The 10980-nt window shown below is 45.2% G+C and overlaps 1 long non-coding RNA gene across 1 annotated transcript; it reads right to left on the reverse strand.

Moving 5' to 3' along the window:
• Positions 1–9821: 9821 nt before the first annotated feature.
• LOC134928827 (uncharacterized) lies at positions 9822–10520 on the reverse strand. The gene is made up of 2 exons (XR_010178042.1): positions 10394–10520; positions 9822–10184 (listed from the first exon to the last, which is right to left on the reverse strand). It is a non-coding gene; the product is annotated as an uncharacterized LOC134928827 (long non-coding RNA).
• Positions 10521–10980: the final 460 nt, after the last annotated feature.

Genomic DNA, 10980 nt, shown 5'->3' on the forward strand with positions numbered 1-10980 from the left:
TAAAACGGCCAGTTTCCGCCCAGAAACACCCACTTCCTGTCAATCACACTCCGATCTCCAGAACGAAGAAAAAACCTTGTAATGCCTTGAGTAAAATACCAATCTTCATAGCAAATTTACTTGGCGCAGTCGCAGTGCGAACATTGCGCATGCGCAATTAGCGGAAAATCGCTGCGATGCGAAGAAAATTACTGAGCGAACAACTCGGAATGACCACCCATGTGCACTGCAGGGGGGCAGATATAACATTTGCAGAGAGAGTTAGATTTGGGTGGGTTATTTTGTTTCTGTGCAGGGTAAATACTGGCTGCTTTATTTTTACACTGCAATTTAGATTGCAGATTGAACTCACCACACCCAACTCTATCTCTCTCTGCACATGTTATATCTGCCTCCCCTGCAGTGCACATGGTTTTGCCCAACTGCAAACAAAGTTCCTACTGCGATCAACTTGGAATTACCCCCAATGTGAGAACTGGAGTTATGTATGGCATAATGTGAATTTGAGGCACTACAGTGTGTTTAACACATTTGCATACCAACCAACATCCAGAACCTCTAAAGTGTGACTCCCTAGCATGGCTTCGCTGCACATGCCAAAAGGGGGTGTGGTCTATGAAAAGGGGGTGTGGTTTCTTGGGAATGCCGCAGTCATGAGCCACACCTCGCATTTTTGTCACTGTGGGTGCATGGCCAGTGTTCTGTGAGCTGCTGGCATGCCCCCTGTCTGGCTGTAGAGTGCCGTTCCGGGCACGCTACTAGTCAGAAGCAAGGCCTTTGTGGCAGTGACAGTGCAGTCCACAGATCCCTACGCTTTGTATGATGTCACCACTCGCACACCCCTAGTTACAGACCTGTACCCCCATATGCAACACAAATGCATACAACTGCATATGGACGCATAGTTTGCTACTAGTCAGTATAGTCAGTGCGCATTGCAACTGCCCTATACTAAGTGCAAAAGATACACCAGGAATCAGGCATATATAAGATTACATCCAGCTGCATTATCATGCCCGGATAGCACCCTTAAGCCTGCAGAGCTGCCCAAAACGTTCCTAGGATGCTCCAGTCACGCTTGTAGAGTCACCTGGAGTGTCCATAGAATGATCCGTGGACTCCTATTCTTTCTGGTCTGGACTTCCCTGCCCCCTCAAACTGACACAAGTTTGGGGGCAGAACTGAAACAGGGCGTATTCTATCCCTGCTATATCCCTGCCTACGTCTTCATCAACCCTTACATGCCATCTAGAATATTGTCTCTCTAATCAGTCTATTTTTTATTTTTTTTATTAATTGGGAAGAATCACTGGAAAAATATGTTTTTGCTAATTAACCTGTATCAACCTGGGAAATCCACTTAAACAGTTATTTCACTATGCTTAAAAAAATGTGTTTGTACCAAAACATAAAATCAACAATGTGATATTTAGCAGTATGTGTAAAGTAGTTGAAAATGTATTTTTAGTTTAATAAATGCATGAAAATAGTGTGAAATGTGGTCACAGAATGAACATATAAAATACCTCCGGTCATGAAAAGGTTAAACTTTTTGTTTTGTTTGTGTTATGTCAGTGGTTGTGCAGGACCGTCTGATCTGTTGTCTGATCTGTTGCAGAAACACAGCGTCTCTGTTGGTTCCCTGAAGTGAAATGGTAAATGCTGCCGTGTAATAATATTTTCCATAACAGTATTCGTCACCATGTGACCTTCTCTGTATCCTTATTATTCCGTTTAAAGTGAACATTTGTTGCAGACTTATTCAGGCCCATGAGCCATCAATAGGTGTGCAAATTACAAAGCTGTCTGAATGAGTTCATTCATCAGCATTAAGCTGTGATTTATACTGATGTCTACTCAATAGGCTTAAAATAATGTATATCCTTTTTTTTTATTCAGTCTTGTTGCGGTTACAGCACTTGGCACCCTTTCTAGCACAGTAAATTACATGATGTAACATTACTGGAAAATATCTGTGAGAGGGGGGGCACCTGGCTGCTGTTTGAGTGTGAGCTGAGGGGCGAGCAACACATTGAAATGCCAAACTGTAACTAGTGGCCGCAACCTAGAATGTGTGTGAGCATATGTCAACTGCCATAGGATTTCCTGCAGTGGCCTCCTCCGGGCATCATTGTAAATGCAATGGTACTGAAAGAGTTAAGTATAGCTATCAAATCAAAGGGAGCTCAGATTAGATCCTGACTTCTTGTTGCTCAGTCTCCTCAATAAAGCTCATTACATCCTTCCTTTTTTCCTTCCCTTCATCTATAGGGACATAGGCCCTCATTCCGAGTTGTTCGCTCGCTAGCTGTTTTTAGCAGCCGTGCAAACGCTAAGCCGCCGCCCTCTGGGAGTGTATTTTAGCTTAGCAGAAGTGCGAATGAAAGGATCGTGCAGCGGCTACAAAGTAATTTTGTGCAGCTTTAGAGTAGCTCCAGACCTACTCCTAGCGTGCGATCACTGCAAACTATTTAGTTCCTGTTTTGACGTCACGAACACGCCCTGCGTTCGGCCAGCCACGTCTACGTTTCACCAGTCACGCCTGCGTTTTTTCACACACTCCCTGAAAACGGTCAGTTGACAACCAGAAACACCCACTTCCTGTCAATCACTCTGCGGTCAGCAGTGCGACTGAAGTGCTTCGCTATACCTTGTGTGAAACTACTTCGGCTGTTGTGAAAGTACGTTGCGCATGCGCAGAAGTGCCGCTTTTTTGCCTGATCGCTGAGCTGCGAACGAAAGCAGCTAGCGATGAACTCGGAATGACCACCATAGAACACTTTCTAACCTAGGAAAATGCTTTAGCTGAAGGTTCTCCCTCACCCTCTAACATGGCTTTACCGGGTATTTGTATTATTTTCCTATTGTAGTTCCTTGGGTGAGGTCAGTGGTTCCCAAACTTTTTTGAATCACAGCACCCTAGCCAAAAGTTTCAGAAATTCAGAAAATATATTAAATGAAGTGAATTGTGTTTATATGTCATCCTTGGGTTCAGTTACGTGGTGAGGGACTGGATTTGTTACTGTTTGTCCACATATTTTATGATTGGCAACCACAAGCACTGGTTTTGCCTACTGCATTGACCATAAATAATTTGTATTGGTCCTGGACCACCAACCCAGGGAGGGAACCCTTGCAACTACCCTGAGGCACCCCAGGCTGCCTGGGCACCCAGTTTGGGAACCAATGGGTTAGGTTATATAATTAATGTAAGTAATCACCTCTCTTATCAAGACATTAACTCATTCCTGGCACCTACAATAGGAAAAGCGGATCAGTAAAATGTAGAATAGAGGTAAATATGGAATTTTTTTATTTGAACCTTCAGGAACCTTTACTAATGTATTGCTATATTTAACAACATTATTATACATTTTTGTAATGTTATTACTTTTTGTTGCTCGTTGGAAGAACCACTAACTGTCCTGTGAATACATATTATTTGCAGTTTCACTCCCGTTGTGAAGAGTATTGAGTCACATTTCCAAATAATGTGACCATGTCTCCTTCAGCAGTGTACAGCATGTACACTAAGCCCTTGCATTCACAGTGGGGCATTATTATTATTATTATTATTATTATTATTATTATTATTACATTTTAGGCGCCACAAGTGTTTCGCAGCGCCATACAAAGGACAGTACAAGGAGACAAAACTTAACATTAAAATAAATAAATAAATAACAAAAATAGAGAACAGGTAACAAAGAGCACCACAATTCTCAAAACATAATACAGCTAAGATGCAAGTAGCGAGGGAGTAATCATCGTACTACTTGGTGCTGGCGGCCATAGATAGAGACGAGCCTTTACCAGCAGGAGAAAAAGCAGGTAAAGATGGTTGCTTAGTAGGAGAGAGATGTGAGTGAAATGTGTAGAGAAGAGGGCTTTGAAAACAAGAGGAAAGAGGGCCCTGCTCTGAAGAGCTAACAATCTAGTGGGAAGGGGTGACACACAGATGATGTGAGGTGCAAGCAAGCGGGAGGTAGCCTGATGGCAGTATGTAAGCAAAGCAGAGATGTTCAAGGTATGAGGCAGGGGGATCGAGGAGCAGCCTCAGGACTAGGTTATGCATCGGAAGGGTATGCTTTGATGAATAGATGGGTTTTTAGTGCCCGTTTGAAGCTTTGCAAGGTCGGGGGAGAGTCTAATGGAGCGGAGGAGCGCGTTCCACTGAAGGGGTGCAGCACGGGCAAAATCTTGAACTCGAGCATGGGAAGCAGTGACCAGGGCAGAGGAGACCATAGGGGGCGGGAGGGAGTATGAAGGGAGAGGAGGTTGGAGATTTAGGGAGCAATGGAATTAAAGATGGCCTTGTATGTGAGGGTGAGGAGTTTGAAGAGGATTATGTAGGGGAATGGGAGCCAGTGCAGATTTTGTCGAAGGGGAGTGGCAGATGTGGAGCGGCGGGAGAGGACGATAAGCCTAGTTGCGGAGTTGAGGACAGGTTGGACGAGAGCAAGATGGGATCAAGTGAGGCCAGTGAGGAGAACATTGCAGTAGTCGAGTCGTGAGAGAAAACCAGTGAGTGGATGATAAGTTTAGTAGCACTCTGGGAGAGAAATGGCCTGATGTGAGCAATGTTGCATAGCTAGAACCAACAGGACTGTGCCAGAGCTTGGATGTCGGGTGCAAAGGAGAGGGAGGAGTGAAGAGTGACGCCCAAGCAGCGGAGTTGGGGAACGGGGGAGATGATGGTGTTGTTAACAGTGATAGAGATATTGGTAGGGGGTATTGCTCTGGCTGGGGAAAAGATAATGAGTTCAGTTTTGTCCATGTTGTGCTTCAGAGAGCGCTCACCCATCAAGGAGGAGATTGCCACTCCCACACAGCTTGGTCATGCTCTCCACAAGTACATGGGCCTGAAATATCTTACAGTTGTTGTGACTACAACAACAATTCCTTGAACATTTCTATAGCTGGACCTACCATTCCTTATGCTCTGACTTCCCACTATCACAGGTTATTTTGCTATCTATATTGATAATTCATGTTCCTGGTACTTCCAAGATACTCTTTCTAACTCTTTCCTGCCCTCTCCTAGTGGACTGACACATCTACTCATCTGGATGGACAATGTCTTCACCTAATTTTCCCATACGCTTCAGGTTCTGATTTCTTTAACACTTCTTTCCTTCTCCCAGTCACCTGATCACTTGCAAGCTCTCCTCCATCTTTCTGTACTCTAACACTACAAATCCTCATACCCTGTTAAATCTTAACCCCATTACATTTTTAATAACTTTTCTTCCTCTGTGCAACAATTTTCTTCCATGATTTTCTACATTGTCCCATTCTAATCTGGCAGCACCCCAACTAACTCATATCCTAGCAACAGCCTTTTATCAAATTCCTACCACTACTCTTTCCTCTCAGACGCCTCTTTAGTACATTTAAATCACTTCCTGACTCTCCCATCCCAAACCCATCAATCATTATCACTGGTACAAGATCTTGCTTTCGATGTGAAGGACACGCATGATAAGATCTAATATAAAATAATATCATCACACTGGAATTAGTGTTAATGACATCCATGCAGATCAAACTGGCTTTATCTGGGAACGCCATTTGGTAGTCAATATTGGGCAAGTACGCTCAGTGATCCAATGGCTTCAATCACCAGGGAATTTCTTTCAACCTGCTCTTCTGGGTCCACATCTATGAACTCCTTACACGCTTTGGTTTTCCCTGAGGTTTTATAGTTGTCCTTCAATTGTATTTCCTGGGACTCCTGCAATGGTTACCTCTCCTCACCTTTTGCTATACAACATGGTAGAAGACAGGGTTGACACCTCAATCCATTATTATTCATTACTGCACTGGATCCACTGGTGATTACTGTCTGTCAATCTACTGCATTGTGGGGGATCCCAATGGGACAGATTGACCTTAAAATAACACTATTTGCTGATAATGTGTTGTTGTTCATCTCAGACCTGGCACACTCAGTCCCATTGACCCTAGACATCATAAGCCAGTTTGGATCCTTTGCAAGTTACCATGTTAATTTAAATAATTCAGATCATACACCTGTCTCAGGCTCTTTGCATACCCTACAGTCAGCACACTCCCTCTCCTCCTTCCATTTAGTTACTTCTAAAATTTAATATTTGGTAATTAACATTACAGCTAAATTGGCTAATCTTTAATCCACATATATTGGCCAAGATAACCCATCTCCTTTCCACTTGTAAATCCCTTCTTTTGTCACTATTAAGGAGAGTGGTGGCGCTGAAAAGTATGTTTCCTAAGGTGTCCTATGTGATGCAAAGGTTGCCTATTTCTCTGACTAAGGGGGTAATTCAGACCTGATCGTAGCAGCAAATTTGTTAGCAATTGGGCAAAACCAGGGCCCTCATTCCGAGTTGTTCGCTCGCAAGCTGCTTTTAGCAGCTTTACACACGCTAAGCCGCCGCCTACTGGGAGTGAATCTTAGCTTCTTAAAATTGCGAACGAAAGATTCGCAATATAGCGAAAAGACATCTCTGTGCAGTTTTTGAGTAGCTCGAGACTTACTCGGCATCTGCGATCAGTTCAGTGCTTGTCGTACCTGGTTTGACGTCATAAACACACCCAGCGTTCGCCCAGACACTCCTCCGTTTCTCCAGCCACTCCCGCGTTTTTCCCAGAAACGGTAGTGTTTTTTCGCACACACCCATAAAACGTCCAGTTTCCGCCCAGAAACACCCACTTCCTGTCAATCACATTACGATCACCAGAACGAAGAAAAAACCGTGAGTAAAAAACCTAACTGCATAGCAAATTTACTTGGCGCAGTCGCACTGCGGACATTGCGCATGCGCACTAAGCGGAAAATCGCTGCGATGCGAAAAAATTTACCGAGCTAACAACTCGGAATGACCCCCCATGTGCACTTCAGGGTAGGCAGATATAACATTTGCAGAGAGAGTTAGATTTGAGTGGGTTATTTTGTTTCTGTGCAGGGAAAATACTGGCTGCTTTATTTTTATACTGTAATTTAGATTTCAGTTTGAACACACCTCACCGAAATCTAACTCTCTCTGCACATGTTATATCTGCACCTCCTGCAGTGCACATGGTTTTGCCCAATTGCTAACAAATTTGCTGCTACGATCAGGTGCAGAGCAGTGGTGCAAGTAGAAAAAATGTCTTACGGGTACTGTCTCGCGCCAAAAAATGGGTGTGGCCAAATGCCACATGGGGCGTGGCCAATGAAAATGGGGGCGTGATACACATATGGGGGAGGGGCAGATACACGTATGACCCCAATAGTGTCAGATACACGTTGCCCCACAGTGCCAGATATACATTGCCCCACAGTGCCAGATACACATAACCCAACAGTGCCAGATACACATTGCCCCACAGTGCCAGATACACAAATGTCCCCAGAGTGCCAGATACACAAATGTCCCCAGAGTGTCAGATACACATTGCCTCACAAGGCCAGATACACAAATGTCCCCAGAGTGTCAGATACACATTGCCTCACAGTGCCAGATACACATTGCCCCACAGTGCCAGATGCACATTGCCCCACAGTGCCAGATACACATTGCCCCACAGTGCCAGATACACATTGCCGCACAGTGCCAGATACACAAATGTCCCCGGAGTGCCAGATACACATTGCCCCACCGTGCCAGATACACATTGCCCCACAGTGACAGATACAGAAATGCCCCCAGAGTGCCATACACTGCCTCACAGTGTCAAATACACATTGCCCCACAGTGCCAGATACACAAATGCCCCCACTGTGTCAGATATACATTGCCCCCCGTGCCAGATACAGAAATGCCCCTACAGTGCCAGATATGCCCCCAGTGCCAGATATCCCCCAGTGCCAGGTATACATGCCCCCCTGTGCCAGATATCCCCCAGTGCCAGGTATATATGCCCCCCTGTGCCAGATATGCCCCCAGTGCCAGATATCCCCCAGTGCCAGGTATACATGCCCCCCCAGTGCCAGATATCCCCCAGTGCCAGGTATAACATGCCCCCCCAGTGCCAGATATCCCCCAGTGCCAGGTATACATGCCCCCCTGTGCCAGATATCCCCCAGTGCCAGGTATATATGCCCCCCTGTGCCAGATATGCCCCCAGTGCCAGGTATACATGCCCCCCTGTGCCAGATATCCCCCAGTGCCAGGTATATATACCCCCCCTGTGCCAGATATGCCCCCAGTGCCAGATATCCCCCAGTGCCAGGTATAACATGCCCCCCCAGTCCCAGATATCCCCCAGTGCCAGGTATAACATGCCCCCCTGTGCCAGATATCCCCCAGTGCCAGGTATAACATGCCCCCCTGTGCCAGATATCCCCCAGTGCCAGGTATACATGCCCCCCCAGTGCCAGGTATAACATGCCCCCCCCAGTGCCAGGTAAACATGCCCCCCTCCCCTACTCACCGCTGCCGCTGCCGTCGCCGTCCTGTCTGTCACGGATCAGCGCTGAAGTAAACTGGGACACCCACCGGAGACTGAGGGGAAGGAGAGGCGCAGGCTGCGCTCTCCTTCCCTCACATCAGCGGCGGTGCGGCGGGGACGGCGGGTGCGGCGTGTGCGGCGGGGACGGCGGGTGCGGCGTGGAGCAGGGGAGGGAGGGAGGGAAGGAAGAGGAACGGCGGCCCGTCGGTGTGGGTACGGCGTACCCATGGCTAAATTCTTACGGGTACGCCGTACCCACCCGTACCCGCCCACTTGCACCACTGGTGCAGAGAAGAGTTAGATTTGGGTGAAGGAAACTTCTACTTGATATTTCCCCTCAACTCCAAATGAAGAGCCTGTGTTATTTTTTTTATGAAAACCTATGAGAAAGAGCTATAATTTAACTTGTCAGCCTACTGTATGTTGAAAACTCAAAAGGTACACAGCTACAGATGTTTTTACAATGTCACGGATGGGACATTTTTTCTAATTTTCATGGAATGGCCCATAAAGCAACACTTATCACACCAAATACTTGTGTAGAGAGTAGATAAGAACAGATGTGACAAACAAAACTGTGGGGTCTGACTCTTACTAGCTGGTCTCAGAATATTAGTTGTTGTTCTACACACACTGATGTACTGCTCCATTTTAAGTCCACTATGAAACGCCTTCGTGTACAAGAGGTACATTTAAAAAGGAAACATATGATACCAAATGACACTGGTTTCTGTCCCAAATGTCACTGTTCCTCCGCTTCCTCTTCACAAGTTTTGTGAATTACCAAAATCAGACGTTTCTGGAACAAATTGTTGGCCTTAACTCTTTATTCTTTATCACAGTAGATTTAGGTCATCTGGCACTTTTGTTTGGTAATTTCTCCGACTGGGAACTGGGTCTTTATAGAAAAAAAGAGTATCTCTCTTCTCACAGTCATAGTCGCAGTGGCTAAAAAAGTTAGTAAAATGGATAAGTAAATCTTATCTTCTCCTTAATTGTGTGAAAAGATGATTATTAAAGCTACTATACCTCGATAGATGTTCTACCTTGCCAGATGTGGAAAAGGTAGTGATTACATTTTACGAGCAATGGGACATGTATAGTGCTCATTTGGAGCCCAAACCCATATTTTTTAATTATTTGAAAATACAGAATGGCATTTACTAAGAAGGTTATAAGACTCTAGATTACCTTTTTATACCCTGTTGAAAGGTATTACCTGTGACCTCCACACCTAACGTAGTCTACTTTGTATTAATTTTTCATCAGGAACGCCCTCCACCTTCATTTTGCACTTTTTGTTTTACCCAAGGCAAACTTACATTATGACTGTTACTAGATTGTTTTTCCGTCCTCTTCCCCGTGTGGTTTTCATCCCACCCCATCTTTGTTGCTATATTTCGTGATGGTTTTTACAATGCTTTATTATTACAATTGTACATGTTATGGTTGCTGTGACACGCCCATGACTTTGTATACATTTACATTTTACTTTGTTGGATTTGCATTCTTAATTTTTGCATTACTGACTTGATATATGCAGGATCTTTTTCTATCTATGTGAACAACAGTCCCACTTCTTTCTCTTTTTCTTGTCTAGACTTTTGCCACATTTACATTGTATTGTGTTGTGTGTCCATACTGTAATTGCTCTTTTTTTTTTCCAGCATCTTCTGTCACTTTTACTCATAGGATCACACACAGGGGCAAACACAGGATTTCTGGAGTGGCGTTTCCAAATCTTTGCTTTTACAGTGATTGTTGCCAGCCTATGAAGAATGCATAATTAGCAAGTAACAAGCTATAGCCAGCCCCAAACAAAGTGCAGTTTATGTAATACAGTCAGGGCCGACGCAAGGTCTCTCTGCACCCTAGGCAAAGCTTCAGTCTAGCGCTCCCTAACCTGCAAAGCCACCACCACCTCCCATGAATTGCATCATTATTGTCACGATCCAGGTAATTCCTTATCAGTATTTACCTTCCAAATGTCTCCTGAGACTGTCCCAGTGTTCCAAGCCTGGATTCCATCTGCACTGTCTGCATGCAGCACGCTGCATCTCATTGTCTCAAAACTCTTCACTGTGATTCTGGCAGCTTCATGGTTAAAGCTCACATGCAAGTTACAAACAATCTTTCCCTCCAAAAGCAAACATGGGCGCAGCCATGTTTGCTTTCATCACATGTTGCTTTTCAGCCTATCAGCTGCACTCTGGTTTCTACCTAATTACCCAGCAGCTGCACTCTAGACTCTGCTTAATCAGCCAGCCAATCCCTGTTTCCCAGCTGTTATAAATATCTTGTTCCTGGGCTGGAAAGATTGTCAGTGCTTCAATTGTCTTCAGTGATTCTAGTGTGCAGTCCTTCCATGGACTTTCTCTGCAGTACAGCCTGACTCTGCAGTGTCTCATCATTGCACCTTGCGACTGGCAGTTACCTGACACCGGCTTCCAGCTTCCAGCGGTGCCCTGCCCTGCCAGTAACCATCGGTGTTCCGCCATCGATCCCAAGTCACCATCGGTGTTCCGCCATCTATCCCAAGTCAACATCGGTGTTCCGCCATCGATC

Source organism: Pseudophryne corroboree, chromosome 5 (genome assembly GCF_028390025.1).
Source record: "Pseudophryne corroboree isolate aPseCor3 chromosome 5, aPseCor3.hap2, whole genome shotgun sequence".
NCBI lineage: Eukaryota > Metazoa > Chordata > Amphibia > Anura > Myobatrachidae > Pseudophryne > Pseudophryne corroboree.